At 42.6% G+C, this 15,313-nt stretch overlaps 1 pseudogene; it reads right to left on the bottom strand.

Moving 5' to 3' along the window:
* LOC139018511 (eukaryotic translation initiation factor 3 subunit M-like) overlaps positions 1 to 9,045 on the bottom strand; it is a 61,726-nt pseudogene extending 52,681 nt beyond the window's left edge.
* Between the last annotated feature and the right edge of the window lie 6,268 nt (positions 9,046 to 15,313).

Below are 15,313 nucleotides of genomic sequence, written 5' to 3'. Positions count from 1 at the left end.
TTGTAATTTCATTTTTTTAATGCCTTAAACATCACCCTATAATAATTTTTATTTTATATAGTCAATGCTTGTTTGGATATTTCCAAATCCTTACCTGTTTCTTAGTTTATAATTCTGTTTGATCTTCAAGTCTTACTTCCAGATTCAGTTTCCTTTTCCTTGAATAATATTTTTTCTAGGTTTACTAAAAAACAACTGTTCGTGAAACTGTCAGTATTTTTTTAAATTTAAAAATGTGTTCATTTCTGCTCACTTTTTTTTTTTTTTTAACAAAAAAAACAACCCACCAGGCTTTTATTGTTCTCATGTCAAAGGCGGGTCTTTGCAGGACGGGGGAGTGAGTTTTGACAGCAGGGAGCAAGCCCCTACTTGCCAGCGATGAGTAGGTCGCAGGACCACAATGACCGAATCCCCCACAGGAACATCTTGGAGATGTAGCGGTCCTTATTGACTGGCTTGGACTTCTTCTTGCCCTTGCCACTCTTGGGGACCTCGGTCCACATCTCCTTCACATTCTCCAGCACCATGTTGCAGTGCCTGTCAAAAGCCTTCACCCGGCCCAGGAGCTTCTTGTTGTTGCGACAGTTGATGAGCACCTGGGTGTTGTTCTTGACGGACTGCGTGAGCACGGGGAGTGGGCCCGTGTTAAACTCTTCCTCCTCCCACTTCTGCAGCTCCCCCGAGTTCACCTCACTCTTGGGCTTGTTGAGAAGGCTCTTGGCCGGAATCGAACTGGGGACCCTTGAATCCACAGGCCGACGTTCTATCCACTGAGCCAAACCGGTCAGGGCTCCTTCACTTTTTTTTTTTTTTGATGTGTTATAGGATTGCTGTTTTTCTTTTTATTGTTGTTTTTAATCCTCACCCAAAGATATACATTTTTTTTCCATTGCTTTTCAGAGAGAGCAGAAGGGAGGGAGGGAAAGAGAGAGAGGAATGTCAATATGAGAGAGACACATTGACTGGTTGCCTCCTGCACGCATCCCAACTGGAGACCAGGAATAGAGCCTGTAACCGAGGTAGTGCCCTTGACCAGAATCAAACCAGCAACCCTTCAGTCCTCAGGCTGATGCTCTAACCACTGAGCACCGGCTAGGGCTAGTTTTCCTGTCTTTAAACCAGTTTGATAATTGTATTCTCTCGACAATTTGAAAACATTCATAGGCCATTTGGCTTCTATTATTGTGATTAACAGACTAATGCTATCAGTTTACTACTTTTTCTTTGCAAGTAATCTGACATTTCTCTCTGGTTATTTTTATAGTCTATATTTCTTTTTTTTTCTTTTTTTTTAATTAAATCTTTATTGTTCAGATTATTACATTTGTTCCTCTTTTTTCCCCCCATAACTCCCCTCCTTCCAGCTCCCACCCCACCCTCCGCCCTCACTCCCCACCCACTGTGTTCATCCATAGGTGCACGATTTTTGTCCAGTCTCTTCCCGCATCTCCCACACCCCTTTTCCCCCCAAGAATAGTCAGTCCATTCCCTTTCTATGTCCCTGATTCTATTATAATCACCAGTTCATTCTGTAAATCAGGTTATTTATTCACTTGATTCTTAGATTCATTTGTTGATAGATGCATATTTGTTGTTCATAATTTGTATCTTTACCTTTTTCCTTCTTCTTCCTCTTCTTAAAGGATACCTTTCAGCATTTCATGTAATACTGGTTTGGTGGTGATGAACTCCTTTAGCTTTTCCTTATCTGTGAAGCTCTTTATCTGACCTTCAATTCTGAATGATAGCTTTGCTGGATAAAGTAATCTTGGTTGTAGGTTCTTGCTATTCATCACTTTGAATATTTCTTGCCACTCCCTTCTGGCCTGCAAAGTTTCTGTTGAGAAATCAGTTGACAGTCGTATGGGTATTCCCTTGTAGGTAACTGAGTTTCTTTCTCTTGCTGCTTTTAAGATTCTCTCTTTGTCTTTTGCTCTTGGCATTTTAATTATGATGTGTCTTGGTGTGGTCCTCTTTGGATTCCTTTTGTTTGGGGTTCTCTGCGCTTCCTGGACCTGGAAGTCTATTTCTTTCACCAGGTGGGGGAAGTTTTCTGTCATTATTTCTTCAAATAGGTTTTCAATATTTTGCTCTCTCTCATCTTCTGGTACCCCTATAATTCTGATGTTGGTACATTTGAAGCTGTCCCAGAGGCTCCTTACACTATCTTCATATTTGTGGGTTCGTTTTTCATTTTGCTTTTCCAGTTGGGTGTTTCTCGCTTCTTCGCATTTCAAATCTTTGACTTGATTCTTGCGCTCCTCTGGTGTGCTGTTGGGAGTCTGTATAATATTCTTTATTTCAGTCAGTCTATGCTTACTTTCTAGATGGTCCTTTATCACACCATCGAGGGTCTCATTAGATTTCCTGTACAACTCATCAAGTTTATTGACAGACTCTAGAAGCCTCTTGAGAGACCTCAAAGTGTGGCTCTGAACTCAATATCCTCCCTTGATAGTTTTGTCCTGTTTCTTTGTCTCCGCATTTTTTACGCTTTCTTGGTACACCCCCTAGTGGTCTTTGTGCGCAGTCTTGTTGTAGTTAAGCCTTGATTGTTATAGTTAATACTAGAGGGATTTGACCTCCAGGCCGACTGGCTGTGCTAATCTAGCCTTTGCCTGAGGCTATCTGGCAAATGGCTCTGTGTAGGGCTTGGGCGGGGCGGGTCCCATGGGATCAACAGGGCTGAGGAGGGAGCAGTTATGGCTGCTCTCAGTCCGTCCCCAGGGGCTCTGCCTCTCTGTCCCAGCAACAGCTGCAAACCTCAGAGGGACCGTAGCCAGACAGTCCTGCTTCTCCCGTTTGAGTCTGGGTCCCTAGAGACTCGCCCGGATCTGGAGGTCTGAGTCTGAGGCTCCCTCCAGATTGAAACAGACAACCACGCCCTCAGCCACCAGCCCGCGCAGCGCGCACTCCGCACCTTAGTATTTTACTTCAGCACTGCGCCTCCTCTGATTCTCGGTTCCTCCTAGTTGTAGAACTTCCATTCAGCCAGCCTTCCTGTGGTTCTGGATGATGTCCGTTCCGTCTTTTAGTTCTATTTTTGAAGTGGTTGTTAGAGGCAGCAAACTCCAGTGTTAACCTATGCTGCCATCTTGGTTTCTCTATAGTCTATATTTCAGTGGTGTCATGCATTATCGGTCCAGTGGGTCTAGGTGTAGATTGATTATATTAATTCTTTCAGTACATTTTATGCTTTGTGTATCTGAGGCTTTATAAAGAATAAAATATTAATAATTGTTAGTTTTATAAACATTGCTTCTACCTTATTTCTCTGTCCTATTCCTCTGAAATTGCCATTAGTCATACACTGGGATTTTTATTTCTGTTAGCTGTTTCTGTGTAAATTTCCTGCATATTTACCTCTTCTTTATGTATCTGTTTTGCTTTTTTAGGTGTTATTTTCATACCTTGTCTATATCACCTTTTTTTAGCTTTTATTTTATTTTTTGGAAATACTTTCTAATTTCTAAATTATAGTTAATCTACAATGTTATTTTGGTTTCAGGTGTACAACCCATTTATATAGCCCTAGCTGGTTTTGCTCAGTGGATAGAGTGTTGGCCTTTGGACTGAAGGGTCCCAGGTTTGATTCCGGTCAAGGGCTCAATCCCTGGCCCTGACCCTGTGTACAGGAGGCAACCAATTGATGTGTCTCTCTCACATTGATGTGAAGGCTCTATACAGTCTTCTTGTGAGCAAGGTGAGGGCACACCTCTATGCTTTCTCCTCTAGTTTTTCTACTTTTTGGTGAGTTTTAGGGCTAACAGAAATATTGTAAAACTTAGTGTCTTCCTATGTAACTTAAATATTTAACAATTGTCATACTTGTTTCTCTTTCCAGAGCACTTGCATTTCTACAGCCTTGCTTTAAGTACTTCCAGGGTAAGAACACATCAGGATGGGGTAGGGTGGAGCAGAGAGAGGAAGAGAATTTGGCTTTACCATCAGATAGGCTTGCTGAGCCATTTAGAGGTGATGGTGCTATTTGAAGGGAGATGTTTCAAAACAGAGACTTGGGCCCTTAAAATAGGGCATAGTAAGCATGAGAGATACACTTTTGATCCTAGAGTATATTTCAAAACATTTTATGAAGGTGAGAATGAGTCAGGGAGAAATGAAAAAGGAAAATAGGGTTTCGTTCAGTCTCGTTACTCTGCCTATTGCTGAAAATCTCTCCCTTCCTGCTTAGTCATGATCTTTCTTTGGAAGTAGTGGTATCCATGTTTAGCAGTCTTGCCAAATGAGACAGATTTCTGATTTTTAAAAGAGAGTCCAATGATCTCAAATGGTTTTTTTCCCACTTTGATTTATATATGTGTTTTGGCTATTCCAGAATATATATATTTAAGTATTCTAAAATCTACACTAATAAAAGACAAGCATGCAAATTGACCGTACCTTTGCTATGCCTTAAGCCATGCCCACCAGCCAATCAGAGTGACTGTATGCAAATTAACCCAGCCAAGATGGCTGCCGGCAGCCACCAAGCTGGAGCAAGCAGGAGGCTTGGTTGCCCTGGAGATGGAGGAAGCCAGGCTTTCCGCCTGCAGTGGCTGGCTCTGAGCTCCACTCAAGGCAACAAAGTTTCAATTATAGAAGAGAAATAAACCCCAGATACCTGCTTTCAGCTGGCCTTGGCCACGGAGCTGGGGTGAGCAAGAGGCTTGGGTTGCCCCTGGCGATGGAGGAAGCTGAGCTTCCTGCCCGCCCTGGCCAGCTCTGAGCTCCACTCAAGGCTACAAAGTTTCAATTATAGAAGGTAAATAAATCCAAGAATAAAAAAAAAAAAAGAAAAAAAAGAGAGGCTGGGAGCTTCCATCGCCGGGGGGTTTGGCCAGCCTGAAAATAGCCCTCAGCCCCTCACCCAGACTGTCCAGGCACACCTAAAGAGGGTGTGGCCAGCCTGAAAACAGCCATCAGCCCCTCACCCAGGCTGGCCAAACCTCCATGGGGTGAGGGTCCCCACTGGGGGGAGCTTGGCCAGCCTGCAAACAGCCATCAGCTCCTCACCCAGCCTGGCCAGGCACCCCAGTGGGGACCTCCACCCTGAAGAGGGTGTGACCAGCCTGCAAACACCCATAAGCCCCTCACCCAGGCTGGCCAGGCACCCCAGTGGGACCCCCCACCCTGATCCAGGACTCCCTTCAGGACAAACCAGCCAGCCCCCACCCATGCACCAGGCCTCTATCCTATATAATAAAAGGGTAATATGCAAATTGACCCTAACAGCAGAACGACTGGGAATGACTGGTCATTATGACACACACTGACCACCAGGGGGTAGATGCTCAATGCAGGAGCTGTCCCTTGGTGGTCAGTGTGCTCCCACAGGGGGAGCTCTGCTCAGCCACAAGCCAGGCTGATGGCTGCCAGCACAGGGGTGGTGGTGGGAGCCTCTCCCGCCTCCTCAGCAGCACTAAGGATGTCAGACTGCAGCTTAGGTCTGCTCCCTGCTGGTAAGTGGACATTCCTCAAGGGCTGCCAGAGGGATGTCTGCCTGCCATCTTGGGCCCGATCCCCCAGGGAGCGGGCCTAAGCCAGCAGATGGACATCCTCTGAGGGGTCTCAGACTGCAAGAGGGCATAGACTGGGCTGAGGGACCCCCCGAGTGCACAAATTTTTGTGCACCAGGCTTATAGTCTATATATATAAAAGCCTAAGTGACCATTTGACTATTTGATTGTCTGACTGGTAGCTATGATGCACAATGACCACGAGAGGGAAGACGCTCAATGCAGTAGATACCAAGCTGTGGTGAGGAGGGAGCCGGATTCTGGGGTACATCACCTGAGAACTGCCCTCTCACAATCCGGGACCCCTCTGGGGATGCTGGAGAGCTGGTTTCAGTCCGATCCCTGCAGGCCAGACCAAGGGATCCCACCGGTGCACAAGTCCATGCACTGGGCCTCTAGTATACATATGTTTAAGTGTTAAGGATAGAATGTAACATACTAACAAGTAAATTCACTAACCTGCACTCAGGGATCAATGTGAAAATTCCTGTTGGTGAATCACAACATTGTTTTTTAGGTTGACTGATACCAAACAGCAAGGAAAGGAGGATTTAGTGACATAATTTAAAAACTTTACAAGTCATTTAAAGAGAACAAATAAACTTTTTCACATTTATGTTTTCTTTCTGAAAATCATTCTCTGTATTCATCATAAAAACAAGAAAGATATCTAATTTAAAAAGTGTTAGAAATATATAACACTTGGAAATATGGTGAGTTCTACTGCATAGTACATTCCAGAAATAAACCTGTACTTCTCATACAATAAAAAAGGGTTGGGCTGCAACCTTGTGAGATAGCAAAGGAAAATATATGTAGTTTAACTGAAATAGAAATAGCTTTTAATCAAATACCGATAGTGAAGGGATAAATTTAATCTATAAACCATAACTGGACACCATGACAGGCTGAGTTTTAATCCTGTTACATGGGAAGAAGGCACATGCTAAGCTGGAAATTACTGCAATTACCTACCCTGGTGATTTACAGGATGGGTGAGAAAAAAGTAATGAAACCAATTTCTCTCTCACTTGCTCTGCAGGGCCCCTTGGGTCTTTGAATGTAGAGAATGCTAGACAGCAAAGGGACCTAATGCTAAAAAAACACTACAAAAGTGTTAAGAAATCTAATAAAACAATCTGAGCAGAATAAGGAGAGGAGAGTAAAGTTAAAATTTTAGAAAGTTGTGTTTATGAAACCCTATCCACAAGAATTTTTTACAGCCCTCCCTCTGTGCTGTGCAGCTAGCTCCTTTTGCCCCTCCATCCCTTCATTTCACAGAGGGCGAGACCTTCTATTAGAAGAAATAGCATGGTCAATGTTCTTTGAGCCCGACATTCACCACGTGTCTCTGTGGATCTGAATGGGGAGGGTCCTCATTTTCTTATTTGGCCACTCTTAGTGGTTCCTAAAATAGACTTTATACTTTTAGGATAAAATCTGTCTCCTGTTTTCTAAGATTGATATTTCCTATGAGATCTTTTTATATATTTTAAAATCATTCTTTGTTAGGTGGAAATTAAGCAGTACTATGTTATAAAATGAGTCTGGGTTGGAGAGAAAACAAGTGGCTACAATCATATACACTGAGTGGCCAGATTATTATGACCACCCCATCAGTACTTCATTGACACTTCCAAAAATACTGAATATTGAAAACTTCCTAAGCAAATACTCTCAAGGTTTTATTATTATTATTATTCGGATAACTAATTCACTTCATTGTACTGATGGGGTGGTCATAGTAATCTGGCCTCTCAGTGTAATTATCCTACACATTCTGCCTTAATCATTTCCAACCTGGGGCACCTGTCTCTGGGTCCTCATTCCTTCTCTTGCAAATTACCTCTTTCAGAACTTCAAAACCTTCTCATGATCTCCTAACTTAACCCCTCTGGTCTGGTCCCACTGTGATTGGGGAAATGCCTTTCTCTGTTGCTAGTGGGAATGGGGTGCCATGTGAATAAGCATTTCTGGAGGCCTCCACAGGAGGATGAGATATGACAGGAAGTTTTATTTGCATAGAATTATATTTCTGGATTTCCAAAGTCCCATTCCCTTAAACCAGTCTTAGAAGAGGTGCAGCTTGGAATTCAGCAGGCCTAAAGCAAAGCCATGATTCCACATTTCCATTCTATGGTGGAACTGGGTCCTACACAGGATTAGGCTAGTCATAGTGCATTAGTCCAGTGTGTGGTGGGGGGTCCCCATGGCTGTGGACCTTGTGAGAAAATGCAGGTGAGCCAAAAGAGCATGCCCCCTGCAGCAAGAGTCCCAAGAGAGCAAAAAGAGAGAACTCCTTTGTTTAGGATCTTAAGTGTCTCAAATCGTTCTGTGCTTGCAGTGGCCACGCCTACTCTGACCAGTGGCCTGTTCCCAGGTGTGACTGACAGACAAGTACCTTCCCTATGTCACCCAGACTTTACTGGGCATGTGCCTATTTGGCCTTCCTTTTGCTCCTCCCCAGTTAATTAATAACCAGGTTATTGCAATACTATCACCACTACATATGAGTTCCTTTCCTATATTGATTCTCCTTCCCATTCCTGATGTGAATTCCTTTTGAAGACCTGGGCTCTATGAATGTGCCTTTCCACTTCCTTTCATCTCTCTTTCCCTGTCCTCTCTCTGTCCCCCTCCCCTGTCACCACATTCCCATTCAGTGGCTCACAGGGACACCCTTCCCAGATAGCTAGTATTCTGCAGGTATGGCAACTGCCTCCTCCCAGCAATATCCTTTGATAGGCTTTGCCTTTGCTTAGATGTGTGGGGAGAAATAGAGAGCAACCGTTATTTGATCACCTAAGTTATTTATTCATAGAGGGACTTACCTGCTGATCTATGAACATAAATTCACAGGGATGTTAAAGAACAAAATTTAGCTGAGTAAATTTGAAGATCTAATTGGCTTTATTAAGTGATTCATGAATCAGGCAGCATCCTGCATAGCAACTAAAAGGGTATTCTGAGAAGTTTTTCAAAATGGACAGTTTTATAGGAAGGTGGGCAAGGAAACTATTTTTCTTTGGGGGCAAGGGAACAACAAGGGTTTTATCATACAGATTGCCTCTTCCTTCTATGGGGAATGGTAAGGGTACACACGACAGGTTACTTCATTAGTTTTGACCAGAAAATTCCAGAATCCTTGATTAAGATTATGCTTCCGGGAAAAGTTGAAGCAGAAATTAGGTCAGGTATTAACTCTAGGTTTGATATCCTTGGCTTTAGCAGGGAAAAAAGGGCTTAAACCAGGAGGTCCAAAGTCATTAAAATGAATGAAAATTCCATGTCTTTCTACCCTTCAAAATTTACCAATCTTTTCAATTAGCTTCATAGCACAGCTCACTTAGAAGCAATTACTATCAAGTTTGAATATGTTCTGGTAGTTTGTGGCGGATTGGTACCCTGTCTCTGGAGGTTTTTTTTAATCTTATAAATCCAACTAAATTCCAATTGCCATCGACTGTTGGACTCCAAGTGACTCCCAGCTTGATGAGGTAAACAAATCTGTAACTTACCTGTGCTCCATGATGTCAGTTACATGAGAAAGGCTCCCTCATGAGATGGCTTCCCTTGGGACTTTGGTGGCTCTTCTGATCACTTACTTGGGGTTCCTATGTCACCATTTTGCTTAGGAATCTGTTCAAGATCTTCCCAAGTTACCCAGCAACCACCTCCAGTGGCTCCCTTTTTGTCTTCCAAGTTCTTTAAGTATCATGGCCCAGTGGGATCTAAGAGCAGGTAAGGTAAGGTTATCGTATGGCTCTTTTTCTTATTTTGCTATTTTCCAGGTGAAGGCAAAGACTAAAGCTCTTTCACTTCTTTCATTTTGACGAATATTTCTTTGGAACGCACTTGTCTAACCCATCCTGAGAGACTTCATTAAGGTCTGATTTAGCAATAACAGGAATTGAAGAAATTTGAAACTTAAATATAATAACTACCTGTCATGACTGGTTAAATATATGACAGTGATGCCACAGTGCCATAATACTAGTACTTTCCATTAATCAGAACACTGTCTTCCCCATCTTGTGCAGTCTAATTAAAATCAGCCTCCACAGCAATTGTTTCACCTTGTCTTCCTCATATCGTTTCATTCTATCTGACCCTCTGAGATTCTAAAGCAGCTTTCTTATACTGTCAAGGTCAAGGTATGCTGTCACAGTCAGATTACTTGAGCAGACAGTCATCACTCACTTATTCACATACAATTACAAAAAAGTAAGAGTTTCAGCCAATTAGAAAGAGGCTTCTCAATCCATCAAAGACTACCTTATGCTTAAAGAGAAGAAATGAGCACACTTAAAAAAAAAGTAGTTATGTGAAAGCCTATTTTTCAAATAGAGAAATACTTTGTAAAAGTTATGAATGTTTAAAAACAGGACTCAATCACCTTATTTTTTTTAGGGTGAAATGGTTTCCTGATAGGCTATCTGAAACTCAGAGTGCCCTATATTCATGACCATTATATTTAAACTAGAGTCCTGGTACACAAAATTCATGCACTGGGAGGGAGGGGTCCCTTAGCCCAGCCTGTGCCCTCTCACAGTCTGGGACCCCTCAGGGGATGTCCTATTGCCGGTTTAGGCACGATTTCCCCCAGGGGGATTGGGCCTAAACCTGCAGTAGAACATCCCTCTTGCAATCTGGGACCCCTCACTCCTAACTGCCTGCCTGCTCGCTCCTAACCACCTGCTTGCTTGCTCCTTACCGCCCACCTACTTGCTCCTTACCACCTGGCTCGCCACTCCTGAATGCTGTCGCTGAGGCAGGAGAGGCTCCCGCCACCACCTCTGTGCTCACCAGCCATGAGCCCTGCTTCTGGTTGAGTGGCGCATCCACTGTGGGAGTGCACTGACCACCAGAGGGCAGTTCCTGCATTGAGCATCTACCCCCTAGTGGTCAGTGCATGTCATAGTGACTGGTCATTCCAGTTGTTCTACCATAACAGTTGCTTAGGCTTTTATATATATACTAGAGGCCCCGTGCACAGATTTGTGCATGGGTGGGGTCCCTCAGCCTGGCCTGCACCCTCTCGCAATTCAGGACACCTCGGGGGATGTCGGACTGCCAGTTTAGGCCCGAAACCCGCAGGCCAGTCTAAGGGACCCCACTGGTGCACGAATCCATGCACCGGGCCTCTAGTATGCATATAAGATCTTTGATTAATCTCTTCCTGCCTTCCCCCCTCCCCATTTCCCTGAGATTCATCAGTCTGTTCCATGTTTCCATGCCTGTGCATTGAGCGTCTGCCCCCTGGTGGTCAGTGCGCATCACAGCGAACGGTCAGATGGTTGCTTAAGCTTTTATATATATAGATATATAGATTCCTTAGATAGGTAAAGAGAAGAGCAGGACTCTGACCTGAGCTGGGCTTTTGAAACTCTTTGGGTTGGTAACTACTTCTAGGAAATGGCACAAGTGGGAAGTTAAATTTGGTGCCAGAGTATAAGTCAGTAAAATCTAGAACCAAACAACTAGATTGAACAAGACATTGGTCTGAAGGAGAAGAGGGAACAGCAGAGAAATGACTGTGGTTGGAGACAGAGCACGTGAGTTTTTGAGAGTGGGTGGTAGAGAGAGCGAGGCTCCACTGTGCAGGGTGTCCATGGCCACTTTGGGTGGGTGAGGGAGCTTCTAAGTGCACTGGGCAGATTAGCTTCTCCTTTATTGTGACTTAATCTTGAGATATGCTTAAGAGCAGAGTGTAGGACAGGATGCTAATTCCAGCTTACAGTCTTACCTTGGAAGCTCCTGTAAGCTAACTGTGCTTGAGGACAACCAGGGTCATTAAAAGCTGGCAGAGGCTCACCACCAAGATAAGCCATGGGAAAAATGTGAAATGCTGGGGTTTTTGTCAAAGTCATTCTCCCATCTTCTTCTTTACTCCCAAGCAGTAAGTCCCTTAGGTGGAGGTGGGGGATGAATAGGGGGGTATCCACAGGCATTTCCTGCCTTTTAGATAAATGGTTCTTAAAATGAGGTCCCAGGACCCTGAAGAATCCTGAACCCTCTCAGGAATCTCACAAGCTCAAAACTACTCCTAAAAATACTAAGATATTATTTTCCCCTTTCCCATCTCATTTTCTCATTAGGGTGCAATGTGTTATGGTAGCAGATTGCATGCAGAAACAGATATGAGAACTTGGCTGCTTTCTATGAAGGCATTTATTATTTGCAAAAATGTGAAACCATGTCTCCCTTCTCAAAAAAAATATATTTTGCTTTGGTAAATTTAGTTACTTTCTCATAAAAATATGTTACTTTTACGAACACATTAAATGTGCTTATTATTGTTTGTTTTAAGTAAATTTTAAAAATGTCTCAGTTTTAATATCTAATATTGTATATCACATAAACGAAAGCTTTGGGGTTTACAATATATTTTTTGAGTATAAAGAGGTCTTGAGAGCAGAAAGTGGGAAACGTTGCTGTAGGTCTGTGACTCCCATGCTCCCTGTCCTAACATTCGGCAGAGTGGGCATCTGGTTCTGTGATGCAGTGCTGAGGGCTCTCTGTGGACTCCTCTTGAAATCTCTCCCAATCGGCTTATCACTGATGTCAGAAGTACCACCATTTATAATTTCTTCATTTGGGTTAAGTAATATAATGATACCATGATCAGCAACGGCATAAGAAGACATTAGGTCAGTAATTCCCAAATTTGGAAGAACATACGAATAATAATGTGAATAATTTGTAAAATGGAGATTAGTCATTCCTTGTCCTTTGGAATCAATTTGGAGGCTATGACTCAAAAAATCTGCGATTTCACCTGGTCTTCAGGTTATTCTTTGCTAGGCAGTTGCAGGTCACACTTTTCTAATTTAATGGCCTATTTGGCTTACTCACTGCATGATCACATCTACAGGAAAGCACATAATATGCAATGTGATTTCAATAAAGATCCGCCCAATGCAAGGATGAGGTAGTACTGCTTCAGGTGCATAGGGGAGAGAATCTCAGCCACTGCCTGTGAGTCTGACTTTAGGAGGCGAAGTTGAAATCAGAAGCCAGGACAACTTCAGGGCACTGTGAGCCTCAGGGAGGAAGGGTAAGGAGAACAGAAAACAGAGGGGATGGACAGAACCAACATTACTGCCTGAGTCTTTACTGTGGGTCTGACATTACACTAATACTTTACATAGTTCCCCTTACCATAATTCTCCCAACAACCTTAAGAGAGGAACATTATTATCTCCATTTTGCCGTCAGAAATATTCTCTCCCCACCTCCTCCCTTCAGCCTATAGCAGAAGTACTTAGGTGAGATGCTTGACCATAACAAATGAAATATTTTACTCTTTCCTCCTCACCCATCCTCTTCATCTGTCAAATGGAGAAGATGTTCTGAAGCTGGTGGAGGGATTTTGGAAAAGTCTACCAAATAGCCAGTTTTCCATTTTCCCTAAGACTATGTGCTAGCTTTCTGGCTGCAAATCTGTGCATTTCTGTTACCAGACCTGTGGGCTTCTGACGCTGAGCCCTTTCTTGTCCGTTTGATTAGAGTGGCCACTTTCACTGCTGCAGGTGTCAGATGGGTGATCCCCCAGGTCCCGTGCTGGGAATGGCTCATTTCTTACTACATCTATCCACATCACCCATCTATGTCTACCTCTTACTATATCTTACTACAGCTATTTCTTATTACCTCAGTTATGGCTCAAGCCAGTTCAAGGGCATCTACTTTTCTTCTCTCCTTCAGATAAGGTTGCCATATTTAGCAAAATCCAACAAAACACCAAAATTATGATGAATATTTACATTTAAGATCAACAACACATACTTTTTAGTATAAGTGTGTCCCTTGCAACATTTATGACATACTTACCTAAAAATTATTCATTGCGTATCTGAAGCTCAAATGTAATTGGATACCCTGTATTTTATCTGGCCATTCTTTAGAAAAAAATTAGGGCTCCACAACTCCTTTTTTAGCTGTACTCCCAAGAGCAGCAACTTTCTCCTCTTTGTTGTTGGTTTTTAAAAATGTCTCTTTCCCCACTTGGGGAAAGAAGCAGTTATCATGTTGTTGCTGGGAAAACGGGCTCAGAGAGGTCAGCGTGTCCACAGTCAGACCATTAGCATGTGGTAGTCCTTGGACTCAAGCTTGTGTGCGCTTGCTTCCAAAACTTACTTCCTCCCCCTTACTCTTCCTCCATACCACCAAATGCAATGGGGAAAAGGAATGTGTCAGTCAGATTCTACCCATTTCTCATAAAATTTCTCTTGTCTCTCTGTGTTAATTAGAGCATATTTTAAGTCACTCAGACAAAGTTGCTAAAAATATAGCATTGCAGCTCTAGTCTAGGAGATCATTCTAAAACCCATGTTTCTTCTATTAAGTGGGTTCCTCTTCTCAGGGTCACCACCATGCCCCCCTTCCAGCTTTGGGAAGGGCAAATGCATAAGCAAGTCCAAAGCAAAAATTGGTATTTTAAAGTGGCATAGAAATTGCACTTTCCACTTAGGAAACACTCCATCTAGTTACATATGATTCTCTTCTTTAATCTGTTAATGTAGTTAAGTTAATTAGTATAATTTCTGGCATCACACCAATCTTGTATTCCTGAAATGAACTCAAATTAATCATGATGCATTATGACTTTGAATACAGTTCCAAATTTAGTTTGCTCATATTTTGTGGGGATTGTTGCATTTATACACATGGGTGAGATGGTCTATAAGTTTTCCTTTTTATATTGCCTGTACGTTATACCAGACTTATAAAAAGTGTATAGAATATACATTTCTATGTTCTTGTCTCGGAAAGAGTTTGTGTAAGTAGGATTTATTTTGAAATGTTGGTATAACTGTGGTAAATGCTTTTTCTTCTAACAGCTCCACAGTAGCTATCTAGTTCTTAACACATCTGCGGCCTAAGCAATGCTCTGTTACCAGCTTAGCCTCAGTGTGCTGAAGCACAGCCTCTCTGATAGTAACTAGCCCCGATTCCCACTCAGGGTTCTCAGGGCAGTCATTCCTGTCTATGCCTTTTAATCTTTGGTCACTACTGAGGACTAGCCTCCTGCTTCCATTTTTTTCCTCTTCCATCCTCATTACCCTCTGCTGCCTCTCATCCTGATTCTCCAACCACCTCTGACCACTGTGTCCTCCAGCATCCCAGGATTCCCTTTAAACCTAGTTCTTATCACTCCCCTGAGACAAAACACGATGAAGACTTTAAGTCTAACAGCTAGAAAATTGTTGATTTTCTCTTTATAGTCTGCGACTTGACCGTGATGATTTCTCCCTCCTTTCCCCCCTACATTTGAACTATAATTGACCGTAACATTATATAAGTTTAAGGTGTAAAAGGTGTTGATTTGACACCATGTATTGCAATATAATTGCTACCATAGGTTTAGCTAACACCTCCATCACATCACATCACATAACTACCATTTCATTTTTCGGTGGTGAAAACATTAAAGATCTACTCTGTTAACAATTTTCAACAACATAACATGATACTGTTAATTATAATCACAGTACTGTGCATTTCATCCCAAAAACTTATTTACTTCTCACTGGAAGTTTGGACCCTTTGATCAACATCTCCTCAATTCTCCCACCCCCAGTACCTGGTAGCCACCATTCTACTCATTTCTATGAATTTGACTGTGTTAGATTCCAAAGATATGTGAGATAATACAGCATTTTGTCTTTTCTGACTTATTTCACTTAGTATAAAGCCCTCAAGTTTCATCCTTGTTGTCACAAAAGACAGAATTTCCTTCTTTCCTGTGGCTGAATAATATTTCAATATATATATTCTCATCTTCTTTATCCATT

This window comes from Myotis yumanensis, unplaced genomic scaffold (genome assembly GCF_028538775.1).
Source record: "Myotis yumanensis isolate MYYU_CA2020_CCGP unplaced genomic scaffold, mMyoYum1.0.hap1 SCAF_10, whole genome shotgun sequence".
NCBI classification, from domain to species: Eukaryota; Metazoa; Chordata; class Mammalia; order Chiroptera; family Vespertilionidae; genus Myotis; species Myotis yumanensis.
Note: the sequence above shows the minus strand (reverse complement) of the source record. Positions and strands in the feature narration are given on the sequence as shown.